We start from the raw sequence: 21035 nt of genomic DNA on the forward strand, positions 1-21035 counted from the left end.
GCTTTAAAAATCAGATTTTGTCGAATGGATAACTTTAATACTTCAGATTCTTTTCAGTTGTTCTTGTGAGGTGCGTTTCATTACCAAGGCCAGCTTTCTGTTGCTGTGTTTAATTTCTATTCAGAATATGGTGATAAACTCCAGGGATTCTTGTGCTGCAGGAACACTAACAGATATGTTACAAAGAGAGAAAAGGGTTCTGAACAATTTGATAGTGAAGGGATAATGATCTAACTGCATATCCTATGTGCCCTTCGAGATTGTATTCCTCACTACTTGATACTCACAAGCTATGGAAATAGTGGGACTACATTCTCTGTTTCCAACAATTAAAGTGATAGAGTCATACAGCATGCAAACAGGCCTTTCAGCCCAGGACAACTATGCCAGCCAGAAAACACCAAACTACATTATTCCCAGTTACCTGAAGATCTATACCCTACTATTCCCTGGCAGTTTGTGTTTAAATGCTGCGTTATCGTGTATCTGCGACCTGAGCTTTTTTGTTCTTTCAATACATGCACGAAATGCTTTCACGGAAATAGATCATACAACTTCAAAGACAGCGACCAACACATCAGATCAACAAAATGTCCTCATTGTTTAATAATTATTAGAAAATCGGATTGTCTTCTTCGTTCATTTGGGATTTACATGGTGCTAGACCAGCAATAATTTGTCCTTGAGAAGTTCCAGTCCAGTTGGTGTTGGTCCATCCAAGTGGCTGGTGGGATGGAGTACCAGCATTGCATCTCATGTGCTGGTTTAGCTGGGAGTAAATGTTACTGGTGGTGGATGGAGTGTTACACAAGCTGTCTTGCTGTGATGAACAGCTCGCAGGAAAACGGACTCTTTATCAATATGAATATATGAGAAGGAATTTACTATTCTTCAGAGAAAAAGCAACCTTACACGAGAAGTCTATATAATAATGAAAGGAAGCCTATTTCTATGTCATTGGTGTCCTTAAAATAATGTTGTCAAGCAGTTGGAATAATGTTGGTGCTGTCGTTGAATGACTCTTCACTGAGCATGTGTGGAATCCTAGATGTTCTTCGAGATGACTGGCGTGTCCTAAGTTGAGTAAGTGCTGATACTCCATGGGATAATGCTGGTTTATAATCTCGCCACTTACTGAACACAGTTCAATGGAACAAACAAACAAGTCTAATTGGCTGCTGCTTCAGAATATATCAGAGCTTTCGTGGCTGCTACCACATGGAATCATGTTATAAAGACAAGGCCGATCGTGCCTACATCATCCAGTGCTGATACAACTGCTTTATAAAGTTTGTGAGGTTATCACAAACCTTATCCACCCTCTCAGGCAATCTGGGTTCAAAACAGATTCAACCAATCCTCTCTTAGTGCCTTATCTTTTAATTTGAACGTGTTCTCCCTTATTTTTATCCCTTTGACAAAGGGGAACAAGCTGCTGTCTGTTCACTCTGCTCATACCTTTCACGTTCTTATTCACATGGGTTTAAACTAGTATGGCAGGCGGGTGGGAACCTGAGCTGTGTACCAGAGGTGAGAGTTGATGCAGGTGAGGCAATAGCAAGAGGTAGACCAGCTAGTGGGAAGGATTTTCCTGGGAAGGAACGAAGGGATCAGTTAAAGTGTGTTTGCTTTAACGCAAGGAGTATCAGGAATAAAAGTGCTGAACTTAGAGCATGGATCAGTATCTGGTGCTATGATGTTGTGGTCATAACAGACACATGGATTTCTCAGGGGCAGGAATGGTTGCTGGATGTTCCAGGGTTTAGACCATTTAAAAAGAAGGGGGAGGGGGGGAGAAGAGGAGGGGGTGTAGCACTACTAAACAGAGAGGGTATCACAGCTACAGAAGCTTCCATTTTCGAGGAAGATCTGCCTAGCCAAATCAGTATGGGAGGAAATTAGGAACAGCAAGGGTGCAGTCACTTCGTTAGGGGTTTACTACACGCCCCCCCCCCCCCCCCCCCCCCAATAGCAGCAGGGCGATTGAATAAAGCATAGGTCGGCAGATTTTGGAAAAGTGTGAATGTAGTAGGGTTGTTGTAATTGGTGACTTTAACTTTCCTAATATTGATTGGAACCTCCTTCGAAAAGAAGATTTGAATGAAGTCGTTTTTGTATGGTGTGTTCAGGAGGGTTTCCTAACTCAGTACGTTGACAGGCCAACGAGGAGAGAGGCCATTCTAGACTTGGTGCTCGGAAGCGAGCCGGGCAGGTATCAGATCTGTGGTAGGCGAGCATTTTGGTGAGAGTGACCACAACTGCCTCACATTCTACATAGCTATGGAGAAGGAGAGGATTAGGCAAAATGGGAGGATAGTTAATTGGGGAAGAGAAAAGAATGATGCAATTAGACATGAGTTAGGAAGGATGAACTGGGAGCAATTGTTCCATGGTACAGGCACTAGAGACATGTGGAGACTGTTTAAGGAACAGTTGTTGCGAGTGATGAGTAAATATGTCCCTCTGAGACTGGCAAGAAGTGGTAAGATAAAGGAACCTTGGATGACGAGAGCCTTGGAGATTCTCGTCAAAAGGAAAAAGGTAGCTGTGATGTTCTCTCCATTTAAGTAGGTTACTGTTATTTTATCTGTCCTGAGCACTGACTTCCCTTAGCCCTTGTTATACTGTTTTGTGCCAAAGCTTTGCTCACTAATTTTCCCTGTCGGTATTCCATTGCAGAGTCTCCATGTGCTGTTAAATGATTATCGTGGTAAATGAACTAATTGAGTTCCAATCCAATCAGTCACCTCATCCAAGTCATTGGTATAAATTGTAAATTGTTGATAATGTCACACTGATCCCTGAGGCATTCCACCAAGTTGCAACTTTACAACCTGAATATAAACATTTATCCCGAATGTTTATTCCCTGATAGTTTACCAGGTTTCCCCTGTTGCTGGGCACCAGGCTAGAAAGGTTGGATGGCCTCATCCTACACTGTGTAATGTACTTAGTGGGCTGAATGACTTCAATCTATTACTGTGTAAATCCTTAAAGGGCAGAATGGTCTCCGCCTGTCTCATTATAATGATTTTGACTGGCTGAATGGGATGTTTCTTTACCTCTGTAACATTATTGAGTGGTTGAGAGAACAGCATCTGGACATTCAGCCCCTCGGGCCTGCTGCACCATTCAGAATGTGCATTGCTGATGTGATTGTGACTAAACATCCCCTTCCTGTCAGTTCTTAATAAATGTGCATTCTCTTGTTCATCAAAGATCTATGGAACTGAACCTTGCTACTTCGGCATGAGAACATCACAAATCATATAACCCTAAAGAGAAAGGAACATCCCTGTCTCAGTCAGAAATGGGAAATGGGAAGGTCCTTATTCTCAAAATGCGTTCCCCTCAAACGAATCACCACTCCTTTGATATATAAGGAGTCGATCATTAGGAACATATATCGACCATTCAGCCCCTCAAACCTGTCCACATTCTCATTAACTCTCCTAAATCAAATTCTTACCAAATTCAGCCTCCACTGACCTCGTGGAAAAACAATTCCAGGCACCGCAAGATCATATGAGCAATGAACCTTGGAGCAGAATTTGGCCATTCAGCCCATCTTGTCTGCCATGACATTTGATCACGGCTAAACTATTTCTCAACCCCATTCTCCTGCCTTCTCCGACTGACCATTGATAACTTATTAATGAAAACGTATGTATCTCTGTATTAAAGACAGTGTGTGCCGGTATGTGGGGTTATGTTCGTGTGTTTGTGTGTAAACATCCATATCTGTGTGCGTATCTCTGTGTGCATATATTTTATGTGTTAGTGTCAGTATCTCAGTTTGTGTGTACCTCTGTCTGCATCTCTGTGTAGAGATGTTTTTGAAGTAAATAGATTGAAATTGGGATCAAAGTCTCCCTCTTCTCTCTCTGTCTGTCCCTGTTGTTCGCAGAGTTCATAGAATTCCTACAGTGTGCAAGCAGGTCCTTCGACTCAACACATCCCCACTGACCCTTCGATGAATAACCAACCCAGACCCGTTGAAATACTCTCCTACGTTTACTCATGACTAATGCCCCGAACCTACACATCCCTGGGCACTATGGACAATTTGGCATGGCCACTCCACCTAACATCAACATCTTTGGACTGTGGGTGGAAACAGGAGAATCCGGTGGAAACCCTCGCAGACACGGAGAGAATGTGAAACTTCACACAGATAATCCGCCTGAGGGTGGACACGAGCCCGGGTGCCTGGCGCTGTGAGGCAGCAGTGCTTGCCTCTGAGTTTGGTGATTGGATTCATACAATACTACCCTCTGCTGGACTCTCCACACCACTGCATCAATGGCAGAGTTTTTACTCTCTCAGAAGATAACAAATCTTCTGTGAATCTCTCAAATTGCACGGCCGTTTGATTTTCCAATAATATCTTTGCAAGCATAGAGCTGTTTTGTTCGATACTGAGCACTGTTGTTACTGCGTCATTAGCAACACTATTGGGCCTTTTTTAGGACTTTTCAATACTTTCTCAAATAAGTTTTAAGATTGCAACTCACAGAATGAGAAATCAATTCATGGCACCGTCTGACAAAATGGTTCACTTGGAGGTGAGCATTTTCATTCTGACAGGCCCAAGCATATTTGCAACCCTCCATGTACCAGCATTGTGTGTGCGTGTGTGTGTGTTGAAGGTGCTATCAGGTTGTATCGTGCTATGAGCTCTCTCACTCTCTCCCTCACCCAGACTGAATCCTCGAGGGTTGTCACTCCCTGCCGCTATCGCTGCATACGCTGGGCAGGCCAGCTGAGGGAGAGATTGTTTCATTTTCAGCACCACAGAGACGTCAGACCTGCACTTAATTATGGATACTCACAGAGTCAAATACAGACAGACAGGTACGGGTGGTGATGGTGGAGAGATGGATATTGGGCTCTCCACCACCCAGCTTGTCCCTTTCCATCCTATTCCAGGCTGTTTCTCTTGGAATGCGAGAAATGGAGGGAGGGAGTGAAGGTGGGGGTTGGGGTACCTGCTGTTCGTGCTGGTGTGGGTGGGGAGGGAGGTGAGATGGTGATGTGTCCAGAGGGAGTCAGTCCATAGTGTTGTATCCAAACAGTGTTATTAGTGTGGGAGATATAGTGGAGGGGAAAGAGAGAGAGAAGGAAGGTGCTCTTTGCAGCAGTGAGAGTAGTGGAGCATGAGCCTTGTTCGTGTGTCGGTGCTATAACAGATATACAGTGATTGTGAGGGAGCAGAGAGAACACGGTCATACTTATCCTGACAGAGCAGGGAAGGTTATTGATGCTTGTCCTGTATTGCTGGGCATTTCCTCAGACCGCAGATACTGCACTGAGTTGGGTGGTGAGCTCAGACGATGCTCGGTGGGTCTGGTAATGTGGCCGCCTCTGGGAAGAGAATTATCCTCTTCTGTACTAGCCCATCCACCAGGACCTCCGTGCCCCTGTCGACAAACTGTGGTGTGATTGCCCCTTATCCCTCATTCTCGGGGTAAACCGTGCAGGGCAGCTCCAAACTGAGAAAGCTCAACCGTGTGCCCATTGGACGTTTAAAGGTGGGACCAATGTCAGGGATTAGGGAATATCCAGGGGCACCCGGGAAATGGTGAGTAGCTCCAGCCATGATGAGAGGGTCACCATGGGGTAGGGTGGGTAGTTAATGAGGTGCATTCGATAAGATAGTTCCAAGAAACGAGCTCAGCCTCGTGCAGACAATCCCTCTGTCACACACAATGAAAATGTCACTGAGACAAATTGTTGTTAGAATCAACCCAATGAGTCGAAGACTCTGCTGACCCCATTCCCAGTTACAACGCTGCATCTGTTTGTCCAATGCTCTTCATCACAGGGAAGGAGCTAAACATCACCTTACCGTTGGGAATAAGGCAGTGGGGAGGGTGTGATTTTGGTATCAGTGTGGGAGCACTTTATGGCAAGCCATCATAATTCTATTAGTTTCAAAATAGAGATGGAAAAGGATGAACCAGGTCTAAAACTTAACGTTGTAAATTGTTGAAAAGACAATTTTTATATTAATCAAGAATTTTCAAAGTCGATTGGGGCAGATATTCGCAGAGGAGGGGGAAGCCTTCAAAAATGAGACATCAGGAGTACAGAGACAGTATGACCCTGTTAGGGTGAAGAGTAAGGCTGGTAGGTGTAAGCAATGGTGGAGAATTGGAAAAGTTGAGGTTCTGGTCACGGAAAAAAGGGAAGGATATGTCAGGTATAGACAGCAGGAATTAAGTTTTGTTTTCTTAATTCATTCATGGGATGAGCGCTCCCTGGCTAGGCAAGCATCTATTACCCATCCCTAATTGCCCAGAGGACAGTTAACAGTAATCCACATTGCTGTGGGTCTGGAGTCTCATGTAGGCCAGACCAGGTAAGGATGGCAGTTGGTTTCCTTAAAAGGTGTCAGTGAACCAGATGGATTTTTCTTACATCGGAATGGACATCATTAACCTCTTAATTCCTGATTTAAAGTGAATCACTAGAAGAGTCTGAAGTCAACAAGAGTATACTTAAGAGAGAAATTGGGAGCACAAAAAGGGGACGTGTGATAGCTTTGGCAAATAGAGTTAAGGAGAATCCAAAGGAATTCTACAAATACGTCAAGAACGTCAGCAAGGCCGTCCATGTGCAGAACCACAGGGAATGGGGGAGGTACTGAACGAATATTTTGTATCAGTATTTACTGTGCAGGAGGATATGGAAGCGAGGGAACTTGGGAAATATGTAGTGACATCTTGGAAAGTGTCTGTACTACAGAGAAGCTGCTGGAGGTCTTAAAACATGCAAAGGAAGGAAAATGTCTTGGCTTTTATTCGATGTACGCTATACTCTGTGGGAAGCTAGGGAAGTGATTGCTGAGCCCCGTGCTATCATCAATAGCCACAGGTAAAGTGCTGGCAGACTGGAGGTTGGCTAACGTGCTGCCATTACTTAAAGGATTGAAGAAGGGTAATAAGGAAAAGCCAGTGAACCTGACGTCAGTGGTGGGTAAGTTGTTGGAGAGGATTACAAGGCATTGGATTATCACGCATTTTGAAAGGTACCGACTGATCAGGGATAGTCAACATGGCTTTGAGCAAGCAATATTGTGCCTCACTGACCTGACAGAATTTTTTAAAGAAGCGACTAAGAAGATTAATTGAGGTAGAGAGGTGTACATTGTTGATATGGACATCAGTAAGGTGTTGAACAACATTGTGGATGGTCAACTGTTTAACAAGGTTCAGTCATATGAAATATATGGATAACTAGCCATTTGGATACAAAATTGGTTCAAAGGTAGGAGACCGAGGGTGGTGGTAGAGGGTTGCAATATCCTGGCAAAGTTTGCAATGTTCTTCATGCTGTGCAGATAGTCCACTTTATGAAGTAGTCCACAAGCATGGTCTGCTTACCTCTCAATCTTCGCCATTACCTTACCCTAGTTTATGGTGTCTGTGCTGATTCTGTGAAGCAGATTCAAAATTTGAGGCAATGGACCATTCCAGCTAATCTGGCAATGTCTTTCTTCAATGTATGCATTTTTGTGATTGGGCCCACTGTTGTCTCACTTATCCAGTTATTCCAATCACCCCATCTCCTTATCCACATTTTCACCAAGTTATCAGTTAATTAATTATTTGTTTTTTTTCACTGTATCTTTCCCTGGCCTTGGCTTTTGACTCCCTTGTGTACCGAGTGCTGGCATGGCGAACTTCAGAAACATTAAAATGGTGTGTGCCAGGCTGTTGGTCACTTCCCGATGTGTCCCATGTGGTGCTCCAAGGACAGCGGTGTTCCAGCAGCTCTGACTCACGTGTTTGAAACTTGGTATGTGCCTGATCGCGGAATGCCTCTGTTTGTCTCTCTCAGTTGATTGTGAAGTCAGTAAAACGAGGAATACCCTTAAGTATAATCGTAAAGGACCAGGCATCTAACTTGTAGCTGATGGGCTTGTGACTGACTCCTGTTATTTAAATGTTAGTGGAGCTGCTGGGGGTTGTGCTGTGAGCTGCCTCAGACATTCCGGACAACCTGAGGATTTGGTGACCCAACTCTGAATGGAACATGGGGACTGTAGTTACAGCATCTGGGTCTGTAACATGAACAACAAATGGAGCAGAGGCTACAGAGAGGGGAAGCTCTGAAACCACGGAGTGAGTGTGTGTGGGGAAAGTGATCAGAGTCTGTGTCTTTTTCTGGACAAGTACACACTCTCACTCTCCCCGTTACATACACTAATGCACACTCTCCCTATCTGCCCCTCACACACAATCACACTGCCCCTCTCTCACGTTCCACACACGCACCCCACTCTGTCACACACACGGATGAACACAGACCTTCTCTCTCTCTCCCTCCCGCACAATCCACCTCACTCTCTCTCACATACAGAATGTGTGTCTCTCACTCACCTTCACGCAGACACGCCCTCTCTCACACACATACGCACACGCGCTACTCCTACTTTGTAAATAAAACCAGTCTGACTCCAGGTCAAGACACAGACAGAGTCCAAACACGGCCTCAAGCTTAGAATATATTATCTGACCGCAAGTGTTACTTCATTTACATCGATAGTACCTGAAGGTGTCTCCAGGCAGTGATTTGCATTTTAATCAATCAAACTCGCGTTTCCATTCTAACTGATTATGTACTTAAGAGACATCTTAGGTGTGTTCAATTCATGTGCATAAATTGTACAACCCTTTGATCTTGGCTAAAGATGGCTGGAAGTGAAGACTTTACGGTGGAACCGTTGATGAACAGTGGAAGGCTTTCAAAATAGTTTTTCAACGTTCTCAGCAACAGCATATAACCGTGAAATGGAAGGACAATAGGAAAAGGGTAATCTGCCATGAATGTCTCAGGAAATAAGGGAGGCTATCAAATTAAAATAAATGGCATAAATAATGGCAAAGACCAGTGGGAAAGGAGAAGATTGGGAAAACTTTAAATGTCAAAATAATGTCAAAACCGTTAAATTTCAAAATAAAGCAACAAAAAAGTGATCAGGACACATCAGATAGGTTATGAGAGTAAACTACTCAGAATATAGAGACAGATAGCAAAATATTCTATAAAGATACAAAACGAAATGAATGGCTAGGGTAAGCAATTGTCCTTTAGAAGGTGAGAAGTGGGATCCAGTAATGAGATATGAGGAAATGGACGAGGAACTGAAGAGTTATTTAGTTGATCTACACAATGAAGGACACTAATAACATGTTAGTAATTGTCAAAGGCAGGAAGGTAAGTGAGGACCTGGAAACAACCATTCCCGAGAGAGAGAGTGTTGGGCAAGCTCATGGAGCCAAAGGTAGATAAGTCTCCTGGCCCTGATGGAATGTACCCCAAGGTACTAACAGAGGTGATGAGAGAAATAGCAAATGCACTTGTGGAAATTTTTCTGATTTCACTGGACTCTGATGCAATTCCAGCAAATTGGAAAACAGGAGTCAGACACCACTGTTTAAAAAAGGAGATAGACAAAACATGGGGAATTATAGACCAGTTAGCCGAACATCTGTAGGAGAAAATATTTCAATCTATAATCACGGAATAAATGGCAATGTATCTTGATAGAAAATGTCCCGTTGGGCAGACACAGTGTTGGTTAATGAAAGGCAGGCCACGAGTAACTAACCTACTGGAATTCTATGAAGACATTACAACTGCAGGGACCCAGTAGGTGTGGTGTACTGAGATTTCCAAAAGACATTCGATGCAGTGACGCCAAAAAGGCTGCTGCATAAGGTGTGGCATTACGGGCAATGTATTAGCATGGATAGAGGATTGGTTAACTAACATGAAGGAACAAATGGGAATACATGATTGTTCTTCTGGTTGCTGATCAGTGACTAGTGGAGTGCCTCAGGGATCGGTGCTGGGACTTCAATTATTCACAGCTGACATAGATGATTTAGAGTAGGGGACCACGTGTAGTGTCTCAAAGTTTGCAGACGATACTAACATGAGTGGCAGAGTAAAGTGTGCAGAGGATGGTTAAACTTTAAAAAGGGACATAAAGAGTAAAAGTGAGTGGGTCAAGGTCTGGCAGATGGAGTGCAATTATAATAAATGTAAAATCATCCATTTTGGTCAGAAAAGTACTAAAGATGACTTTTATTTGAATTGTTTAAAAATGCAGCATCCTCTTGTGCAGAGGGACCTGGGTGTCCTTGTGCATGAATCACAGAAGCTGGTCTGTAGGGGCAACAGGTAATTAACAAGGCAAATTGAATTTTGTCCTTCATTGCAAAAGGGATTGAGTGTAAAAGTAGGGAGGTTATGTTGCAGATTTAAAGGGTGCTGGGGAGACCACACCTGTAGTACGTGCAGTTTTGCTCTCCCCATCTGATAAAGGAAATACTGGCACTACAATGTATGCAGAGGAGGCTTGTTCGGTTGGTTCCATAGGTGAGGGGTCTGGTTATGAGGAGAGATGAATAGATTGGAATTATACATTGATTGGAATTTGAAAGAATGAGGGAGGAATGAATAGAAACATTTATAATTGTGAAGGGAGTAGGTACGATAGAAATATAAAGGATGTTTCCAGAAGCATGTGAAATTAGATAACAGGGCAAAGCCTCCAAACTATATGGAACAGATTTCGGACTGAATTGAGAAAGAATGTCTTGATCAAGAAGCCTGTGAATCTGTGGAATTCTTGAGGATTTGTCATTGAATGTATTTGAATTTATATAGATAATTGTTTGAAGATTAATGGAATGATGGATTATGGTGAGTGGGCGGGTAAGTGGGGCTGAGGCCATGAAGTGATCAGCCATGATCTTATTGAATGGTGGCGCAGGCTTGAAGGGCCCGATGGCCTACTCCTGCTCCTAGTTTGTACGTTCTTATGTAATGGGTCAACATGAAATGGGAATTATATTTGACAAACTGACTGGTCGATGCATACAGAGAAGAAATGGATGCAATGCATTTAGAGTTTCAGAAAGATCTTGATAAAGACTATGGCCGAGTGTGCAAACTCAAATGTTATGGCATTGGGACTAAAATATGAACATGATTTTAGAATAGGAGAACTGACACGAAACAGTGAACAGGAATAAAACGATCTGTTTTGAAGTTGAAGGATCATGGCGTGTCGTAGGGATTAGTGATTGTGACACAGCTATTCTCAATGCATACCAAACATTTAGGTGCGGGAATCAAATGCAATTTTCTCAGTCTGCTGACAGCACGAAATGATGTTGGATTGTTAGTGGGTGAGGAGGATTTTAAAAAATCTCCAAAGTGATTGAGACAAGTGGAGTGAATGGGAAAATACGTGGCAGATGAAGATCAATGGGGGTGGATGTGATGGTGTGTACTTTGATAGGTACAATAGAACAGCAACCTATCATTTGAAAAGGGATTGTATGAAACATGTTGGTCTTTAAAGGGATTTATGTTCTTTCTTTTTTTCCTGTTGCGCAGCCCTCCGAGGTCAGTGCAGGGCAGTGAGTTCTGAACCCAGAAGTCAATACTGGGAAAGGCATTGGCACGCTGACTAGTGTACACAAACCCACCAAGTGGGGAGCTGTGTAACATTTAAAAGGATCTGTATCTCCTTGTACACCAGTCACTGAAAGCAATATTGCAAGAGCAGAAAGCAGGCGGGAAGATAAATGGTGTGTTGACCTTAATTTCTAGGGGATTGACTGACAGGAGTAAGGGTGTCTTACTGCACCTGTACAGGGCCTTGGTGAGAGCCCATCTTGAACATTGCGCAGTATTGTGTGTAGTTTTGGTCTCCTTACCTAATAAAGGATAAACCTGACATTGAGGGAGTGCAGTGAAGGATGACCAGACTGATCTCTGGAATGACGGGCTTGTTGTGAGAGTAGAGTTTGGGGCATTTGGGCCTGTATTCCATGGGCTTAAGGAAAATGAGTGGAGATCTCAGTGAAACATATAAAACTCTGACAGTGTGAGACATATTGGAAGATGATAATTCCCCTGCCTGGGACGTCTAAAACAAGAGGCAACAGTATTAGGTACAGGCAGGCCACTCTGCATTGAGATGAGAATAAATGTCTTCACTCAGTGACTTGTGACTCTGGGAATTTCTCTCCCAGATAAACTGTGGAACACAAGGCACTGAATATGAATAAGGATTTCTCGACACGAAAGGGAGCGGGAGGCATCTGGAGTATGGCTGTCACAAGCTCTCAGACGTTAGGAAGGAGGCCTCTGCAGGGTCAACAGGACTGTGTTTCCCATTCCCTTTTCCGATACTGAGGCTGGTGCCGGGAGTTCTGTCAGTTTTATCCTTCCAAACTTCCGAGCAGTTTGATACAATTTCGCGTCCTACTTTGCCATTTTCGAGACCATTGAAACGTTTATCACATGCATGTGTGTACAGAGTATCGTTTAGGCCAGACCAGGAATGCATAGAATTCACCAGGCCAGAATTCACTTCCTGAATGTACATTGATGAAGCAAATTGCAGTTTGCAATTGGCATTGATTTCAGCATCATCGTGACTGATACCAGATTTTAGATCTCGATATGTTGTTAATTGCTATTCAATTCCATCAGCTGTCAGAGCATTAGCCTGGTCTGGATTAGTAATCCAGTGATATTTCCACAACAGCACCATCTCCACGTAGAGACCTATTGGAAACCACACTGAGCTGGTTATTGCTGTGCAGTTTGACAGATCTGTCAAAAATAACTTCTACCAGTTTAACTATTATGATGGGACTGAGGGGGTGGAAAATGGTCAGATTGTAATTATTCTCCTCTTCGCGGACTGGACATAGTTGAGGAATTTTCCACATTGCCAAGAAAATGTCAGAATTGGAGCTGGAATGAAACAGCTTCCCCCAGGGACACGGTTGTTGTGCAGCACAAGTCTTCAGTCCTGTTGCAGGAATCGTGTCAGGGCCCTTTGCCCTTGTCATATCTACTGTGTTCAGCTGTTTCTTCATTTCGCTTGAAGCAAATCGAATTGAATGAAGACTGGCATCTGTGATTCTGTGGGCATCATGGCGAGGGTGAGGTGGATCATCCACTCAACACGTCTGGCGGAGTATCTTGCCAAAACTACATAATTATCTTTTACACTGATGTACAGGACTGTTCCATTATTTAGGATGGGGATAATAGTGAACCCTCTCCTCCACGAAATTGTTTAACCGTCCATCACCATTTATGGCTGGATGTGACAGTACTGTTGGTTTGTTGGTGTTGTGATCATTACACCCTCTCTATCAGATGTTATTGCTGCAGTTTGGAATGCAGACAGTCAATTATGGTAGCTTTAACGGGTTGTCATCAGGTTTAGGTACACACAATTGGGACACTGGCACGTTCACCTATACATCACTGAACCATAGATCAACTTGGTTGGAATGGTAGACTGAGGGATTATCCCAGGAAAAACGTTACAGATTGTGCTTGAATTTAATTCTGTTTCTGCTGCTGCTGTCGTCTGCAGAACCACATCAATGTCAGGAATTCTCTATTTCAGAAGGTTTGGAGAGTTAGATCATTTAAAATATCTGCAGATGAGCTTTGACTTGGAAATGAATTGATTGCAATTAAAGACTAGTGATGAAGGAGGAGTGAAAAAGTCATAGACTCTTAGAATCATACAATATACAAACAGACATTTTGGCTCAACTCGTCCATACTCACCTGGTTTTCTAAACTGAATGATTACTATTTTTCTCCTTTAGGCACACATCCCTCCAAACCTTTGGTATTCATGTACACATCCAATTGTCTTTCAAATGTTGTAACTGTACTCCCCAATGCTACTTCCTCTGAAAACTCGCTACCTTTACACACCACGCTCTGTGAGAAACAACTGTCCCTTAGATCTCTTTTAAATGTCTTCTCTCTCACCTTAAACCTATCCTGTCTGGTTCTGGACACACCCACCCGGAGGAAATGTTCTTGTCTATTTATCCTATCCATGCCTCTCATGATGTAATAAAGGTCACTTCTCAGCCTCCAACGCAAAAGGAACAAAATCCCAGCCTATCCTTATATCTCAAAACCTCCCATATCCGTCACATCATTTTAAATCCTTTTATCCCCTTCTCAGTTTATAACATTCTTCCAATACCAGGATAACACCAATTGCTTCAAATGTGACCTGACCATTCTCTTGTAGAGCCACAACATGATGTGCCAATTCCTCTAATCAATGCACTGACCGATGGAAGTCAGCTTGCCTTAAGCCTTATTCACTGTCCTGAAAATCTGCGATTCCCCTTTCACTGAACTATGTACCTGGACCCTGGATTTCCCTGTTTGGCAACACTCCCCAGTGCGCTACCATTTTCTGAATAAATCCTACACTCGTTTGTCTAACAAAATGCAACATCTCACATTTATCTGCATGAAGATCCATCAGCCAATCCTCAGCCCACTTGTCAAGTAGATCAAGATATCATTGTTCCCTAAGATAGCCTTCTTCACTGTCCACCATAACCCCAATTTTGTGGGTTTCATCTCCAAATTACTATCCACGGTTCCAATGTTCTCATCCAAACCATTTACAACAACAATGAACAACAGCAGCCTGGTCCTTGTGGCACAACGCTGGACACAGGCCTCCAATTGGAACAGTAAATCTCTCCCAGCACCCTCTGTCTCCTACAGTCAAGTCAGTTTTGTATCTAATTGGATAGATGTCCCTGATCTCCTGTGATCTAACTTTATTAAACGGACTTCCATGTGGAACCTTGTTGGGCCTCACTAAGGTCCACGTAGACAACGTATGTTGCTTTACCTTCATCTATCTTCCTGATCACCTCTTCAAAACCTCCAATCTAGTTTGTCAGACATGGATTCCCAGACATAAAGCCGTGCTGAATATCCGTAATCAGTACTTTCCTTTCCAAATGCATGTAAATCCTGCCTCTCAGAATGTCCTACAAACACTTCTCCACCCTTGACATCAAACACACTTGTCTGTAGTTCCCTGGATTTTCTTTGCAGCCAAATTTCAAATAATGTAACAACATTAGTTGTCTTCCTGTCCTCCAGGACATCAACCCTGGCTGTCAATAATACACATAAGAAAGTCAAGAGAACTTCAGATTTCGTAAACCAGAATCTAAGACAGAAATGTGCTGGAAAAGCTCTGCAGGTCCGGCAGCATCTGTGCAGAGAAATCCGAGTTAATGTGTTACAACACGGGGGAAACCTTGCCCCCTCCCCTACCACCTCCACCACCCAGTGCTAATTTAAACTTCAAACACAGAAAAGATTTAACCCATGCTATAACGTGTAAAAATTCAGAAGGCCAATAACCATCCTAAAGGTTAATATTTAAAGCAAAAATTAACATTTTTTTATAAGTCTAACAGGGAATAATTAACTAACAACTTTTTGCAACTCCTTTCTCTGACCTATCTTTTACTTACTCTTCTACAATACTGGTCCGATAATCCCCCCACCCCACCCATCCCCAATTAAGATATACCAAAACATTCAAATTTCAGAACCAGCCAGCTGTCGAATATTCTCTTTGTATCGTCCCCTGTCTTCGCTTCTTCTCCTTAGAGTTTCTGTGTCACAGGTCATTGATAAATATAGGTACATTTCGGAGAGCTATTCTCCGGGCAGTCTGCCGATGTTGGTGGCGTGGCAGTTCTCCCCTAACTGGTCAATTTTCTTTTCAGCTTTCTATCCCAAATCATCGGGTAATTTCCTTTTTTTAATAATATTACCAAATGCCAAATGTAAACTCGATTGCAGTTTAGTTTCATGGGACATAATTTAAATGGATTGATCAAATTTGAATTTATTTTTTGTCTCACAGCAACCCAGGTACTGCAAGCTGCTGGACCACATGTTACATTGTAAATTTTCCAGAACTCACTGTGCTTGGAAATCCTTCAACTCTCTTAAAGGTACAATACCCTTTACACATTTATAACCCCTTCTCTCTCAAAAAAGAACAATTATAATGAAAACACGGTCTCATTTGTTTTTCTATTCTTTCAACACATTACCATAACATACAGATAACCTAAATCTAAGTTCACCTTAACTTCTTCCCCTTTTCCTATATTTAACATTGGATAATTACAAATCTCGTCTAATCTTTATCAGTTAAATCTGTGAGAACGCATCTGAGATTACATACTTATGACACGGTACGTGTACGATTTTTAAATTAAAAGTCTGTAACCTAAGACTCCAATGAAATAGTCTTTAAAGCGTTGAAAGAATGTCAGCAGATTGGGGTCCGTGTACACAACCATCTCTAACACGCTGTTTGTGAGTACACATTAAAATGTTATAAGGCTAGTACCAAACTCAATAGTCCTTTCTCAATCGTGGAATATTTTCTCTGGTGAATGTTGAGCTTCTTTGAAAAGGACGATCCCATCTCATCACAGTGCAGCTCCAACTCCTATGTCACTCACATTGACGGCAACTTTGAAATGTTTTCAAGCGTTTGGTGTAGCTGAAACTGATTTGGTGCTCAATATTTCTTTTTAATGGTCGGATGCCTCCTGGCATTGTTCTGTCATCCAATACTTTGTGTTTTTCTTCAGCAAGTCGGTAAACGGTGCTACTACACTGCTGACATTTGGAACAAACTTCCGATAGAATCCGCTGATTGCGAAGGAGCGAAGCACCTTTTTCTTCGAGGTTGGCTGTGGAAATTCCTCGGTTGCTTTTGTCTTTGTGTTCCATGGGATCAACCTTCCATGACAGATATTTTGTCCCTTGAACATCATGTCTGCTTTCACAAATTGTGTATTGTTTAATTTTATCAGCTGTTTTGTTTCTCGTATTCGTTCAAAAAGCTCTGCCAACTGTACCAAGTGATCTTTCCAGGACTTAGTGAAGATCACGACATCGCCTAAACGGACTGCACAGTTTATTAATCAGGACACAACTCTGTTCGTGAGTCTTTGGAATGTGTTGGGTGTGTTTGTCATTCCAAAGGGCATCACTTTGACTTGATACAGACCATTTGGTGTTACAATTCAGAAATTTATTTCACTGTCTCTGATAAAGGTACCTGCCAGAAACCACGCATTAAATCCAACTTCGTGATGTAACTGACTTGTCCAACTTTCTCGATACAGTCCTCCAATGTCAGTATTGGATGTAAGTCTGATTTTGTAACAGTCTCGATCTTCCAATAATCCAAGCAAAATCATTGAGTCCCATCCCGTTTGGGAACTAAGATGATCGGCGAGCTCCACTTGCTCGGGCTTGGTTCGATGATGTCCTCATTGAGCATAACCTCCACCTCCTTCTGGACCTGTCTGGCTTTGAGGGATAAAGCCGATATGGATTGTTTTATCGGAACAGTACTCTCTACAACAACTTCATATACAATAGTGCCCACCATATGATTCTAACATATCTCCTCATATTGCAATAACAAACCTTTCAACTGTGTTCTATGCTTCTGAGACAGATAGTTTACTAATCTACCCCACTGCTCAAGGACTTCTACGTTTTTGACATATTTTGAGGCACATCAAAATCCACGACATTTGGATTTGATTCCTCACTCTGTGGGGGAGTAAATAGCACCTGTTTCTCCAATTCTTTCTCTCCTCTACTTTTCAGAAGGGGACCTGCACATTCATTTATAAGTCACATGAAGTGGTCCTCAAATGTGGGAATTGGCAACAGAGGTGCTAGTTTCATTACTGTCGGGAGCCTACCTACCATTTGGCATGAATGACATGTATGCCAAACGTTAACCACATCATTGTGCAGTCCAGGTCAATAAAAATGTTTTTGTCCCTTAGCCTGAGTCTTTCGTACCCCTAGGTGACCTCCTACAGGTAGTTCATATGCTACGTGTAAAACTTCCTATCTCTATGCTATCAGCAACACAATCTGGTGCACCTCAGCACATTTCTCCTCTGCACTAACCTGATGTGGTCTCTTTTTCTGTCTTAAGGTCTATCTTTCAGATAATAGCCCTCATGAATATCCTCTGCCTCCTTTTCAGAGTACACTTGCACATATATATCTTTTATCATCTTGTCTGTCTGTTGCAAGTCCCTAAGCCTATCAGGCCAAAACACCTCTATCTGACCCACTGCCTGTTCAGGTTTTCCCTGCACCATTACGGCAAACAGGGTGTCCGTTAACTGAATCTCAACTCCTTCATCTTTGTCTATAGTTTGTCCTTCGTGCTGTGACTTATAATAGTGGGATATGGTTACTGCACAGCCTGGGAAAATACCAGGATATTTCTGATTTAACACTTCCGTTTCTTTGTCTTCCTTGGGCATCTCCACAACAAGGGATGTCACTCCCAACTTGGACGCTGCTAAACCCTTCCCAAGAACAACCTGCATTCCTGGATGTGCCAGTCTGTCAATTGTTCCCGCTATAACTTCCCCAGTCTCGATTAGGCACTCCAACCTGATCTTACATAGGGAAATGTTAAATTTCTGTCCATCTTTCCCATAAGTTAATGCATACTCGGGTAACAGATCAGAAAGACTGCAAATTCATTCATCTCTTCCTATTATCAACTGGTTAGATCATGTATCTCTCAAAATGATAACTTCTTGCTCTTCTACCCCTGTTATTTCTGAGTAAACTTTACTCACAGACGCAAATTCTTTATCGAGATCAGGTACTAACTCCATACCCAGCCCCTGCCTCGGCTGTGCACTTTCCTGCAGCTCTTCGATCTTGTTGGGGTTTCCTTTAAATCTTTCACTAATGCCACTGGCTTAGCTTTGTTTACCATATCTTTTCTCACAGTCCTTTTCTTAACAATCAGCACTGTGACCATACATTAACCTCCTTATGTCAGTGAAAACACCTTTTCCCAATGCCCTTCGGAAACCACCGGCACTGTAATTTTCTGTGTTCCACTCCATTACAGTGAAAACACCTGAGGCCTTTCACCTCCTTTCCACTCTCTTGGGCAGCTTCTTTAACCTGTGGTAAACTCATATGTTCTCCTCTTTCTTTTATAGTGTAGCATCTCCCCTTCTCCCAAACTCTATCCCTCACAGGACAAAATTCTGGCTAGAAGCTTGTCTTATGCAGCAGCATGTATTCATCTATTAATTCTCCTGCCCTTCTCAATTTTTGAACTTTCTTTTCCTCCACATGAATTATTATCATCTCTGGAAGTGAGGTTTTAAACTCCTCCAGCAGAATAATCTCCCTTAGAGCCTCATAGGTCTTATCTATCTTTAAAGCCTGCACCCATCTATCAAAATGCCTATGTTTAATTCTTTCGAACTCAACATAAGGCTGATCTTGTTCCTCCTTTATGTTTCTGAACTGCTATCTATATGCTTCCAGTACCAATTCGTAAGCACATAAAATACCTTGTTTCACGTCTTCATAATCTCTTGACCCCTCAACTGGCAGGGCAGCAAATACCTCACTAACTGTGCCGACCAGCTTAGCCTGAACTACCATTACCCATAAATCCTTTCACCACTCTACCTGCCTAGCCATTTTTAAAAAAGAAATAAAGAAGGCTTCAACATCTTTCTCATCAAAATGTGACAGAATTTTGACATAGTTGTATACATCACTAATGTCCCTTTTACTCTCCAGCCTGTTCACTTGACTTTGCACACTAAATCACAACTTCTCAAGTTCAAATTCAATCTCCCTTTGCTCAGCTGAGAACCTTCTCCTCTCTTTTTAATCCCCTGTCTCTCTTCCCTCTTGCTTTCTCTTTCTTCTCTCTCTTTCTCTCTCCCTTTGTTTATCTTTAAAACTACATTTTCTTCCACTGTAATTTAAGTTTTTTTCTAAATATCGTGCACTTGTCTGTTTCTCTGGCACACCTTATTGTTTGAGTAATTTCCTGACAATTTCAACTTTACTCTTGTTCTTGGTTAAACCCAAATCTAAATTCTTTGCTAATTCTAAATATTTGGCCTTTATGTTTCCTATTAAATGCCATCGGCAAAAGTGAGAATCATCTTAAAACCCCAGAATCTTTTTAACATTTTTAAAGAGCCATTTCTCTCACTTTAAAATTAACCAACTACAAGTCACCGAAATTAAACAAAGTGTCTCATCGACTTTTTATTTAAAGCTCTCGGATAATAACTGATTATGATTGATGAAATTATTAAATGAGTTAATGTAAATGATTAAATCTGCTGTGCATTTTCATACCCCAAACCCATTTAACTCTGCCCAAATCTCAGACTAGATCTGTCTAAACTTGTTTTAATCACAGACAAAAGGCCCCAAACTGTTAATCTGAACCAGCCACAAAGGAAAAAGTGCACCTCATGCTGTAATCTGTTAAATTTCGAGAGGCAATGATCCATTTACAGAGGTCACTATTTAAAGTAAAATTAACAATTTTCTAATTTAAGTCCAACAGAGAATATTAAAATGAACAACTATTTAGAACTCGTTTCGTTAAACCTATCTTTTACCTCCCACTCTACAATACTGGTCCGATAAAATAAAACACCATGATTAAGATTTGAAAAAAATACAATCACGTTTCAAAACCAGTCAGCTTTGTCAATTCTCCTTTGTAGATTTTTCTCTGTAGATTTTTATCTCGGTTGGCTTTGATGTTCTGCTGTGCAAACGTCTTACAGACAGGTACCTTTCAGAAAGCTCTTCAGCTTTGTGGATGCCCTTGGCAGTTCTCTCCCTAAATGTTCAAACTGTCCAGTTTTACACCTCAAAACATTGGATTATTTAATTGATTTGGATGTCATCAAAAACATTATATTTCAAACTCCATTGGATTTCAGAGTGTTGGGGCATAGTTAAACTGACCGGCCGAATTTGAATTTGATTTTGTACCATGACAACTCAGACTCACTATTTGTTTCACAGTCAAATTTTACATTTTAAGTTTTTTCAGAAAACTGTACACCTCTACACGTTCATATCAATATCGTTTGTCAGCCCTATGTAGTTTTCCATGAATTTGATCACCTAAGTTCACGTAATAGTTTTTTTCAAAATAAGACCCGCTTTCTCTCATCCTTCCTTTGTCTAAATCCTTCTTTCCAGTTATGATTCCAATTGCTTACAATGTTACTGGTATTCTTCGACAAAGTGATACATTGTGTGTGTTTTGTGAATAATCCTCTGTAATTGAAATGAGA

Source organism: Chiloscyllium punctatum, chromosome 50 (genome assembly GCF_047496795.1).
Source record: "Chiloscyllium punctatum isolate Juve2018m chromosome 50, sChiPun1.3, whole genome shotgun sequence".
NCBI classification, from domain to species: Eukaryota; Metazoa; Chordata; class Chondrichthyes; order Orectolobiformes; family Hemiscylliidae; genus Chiloscyllium; species Chiloscyllium punctatum.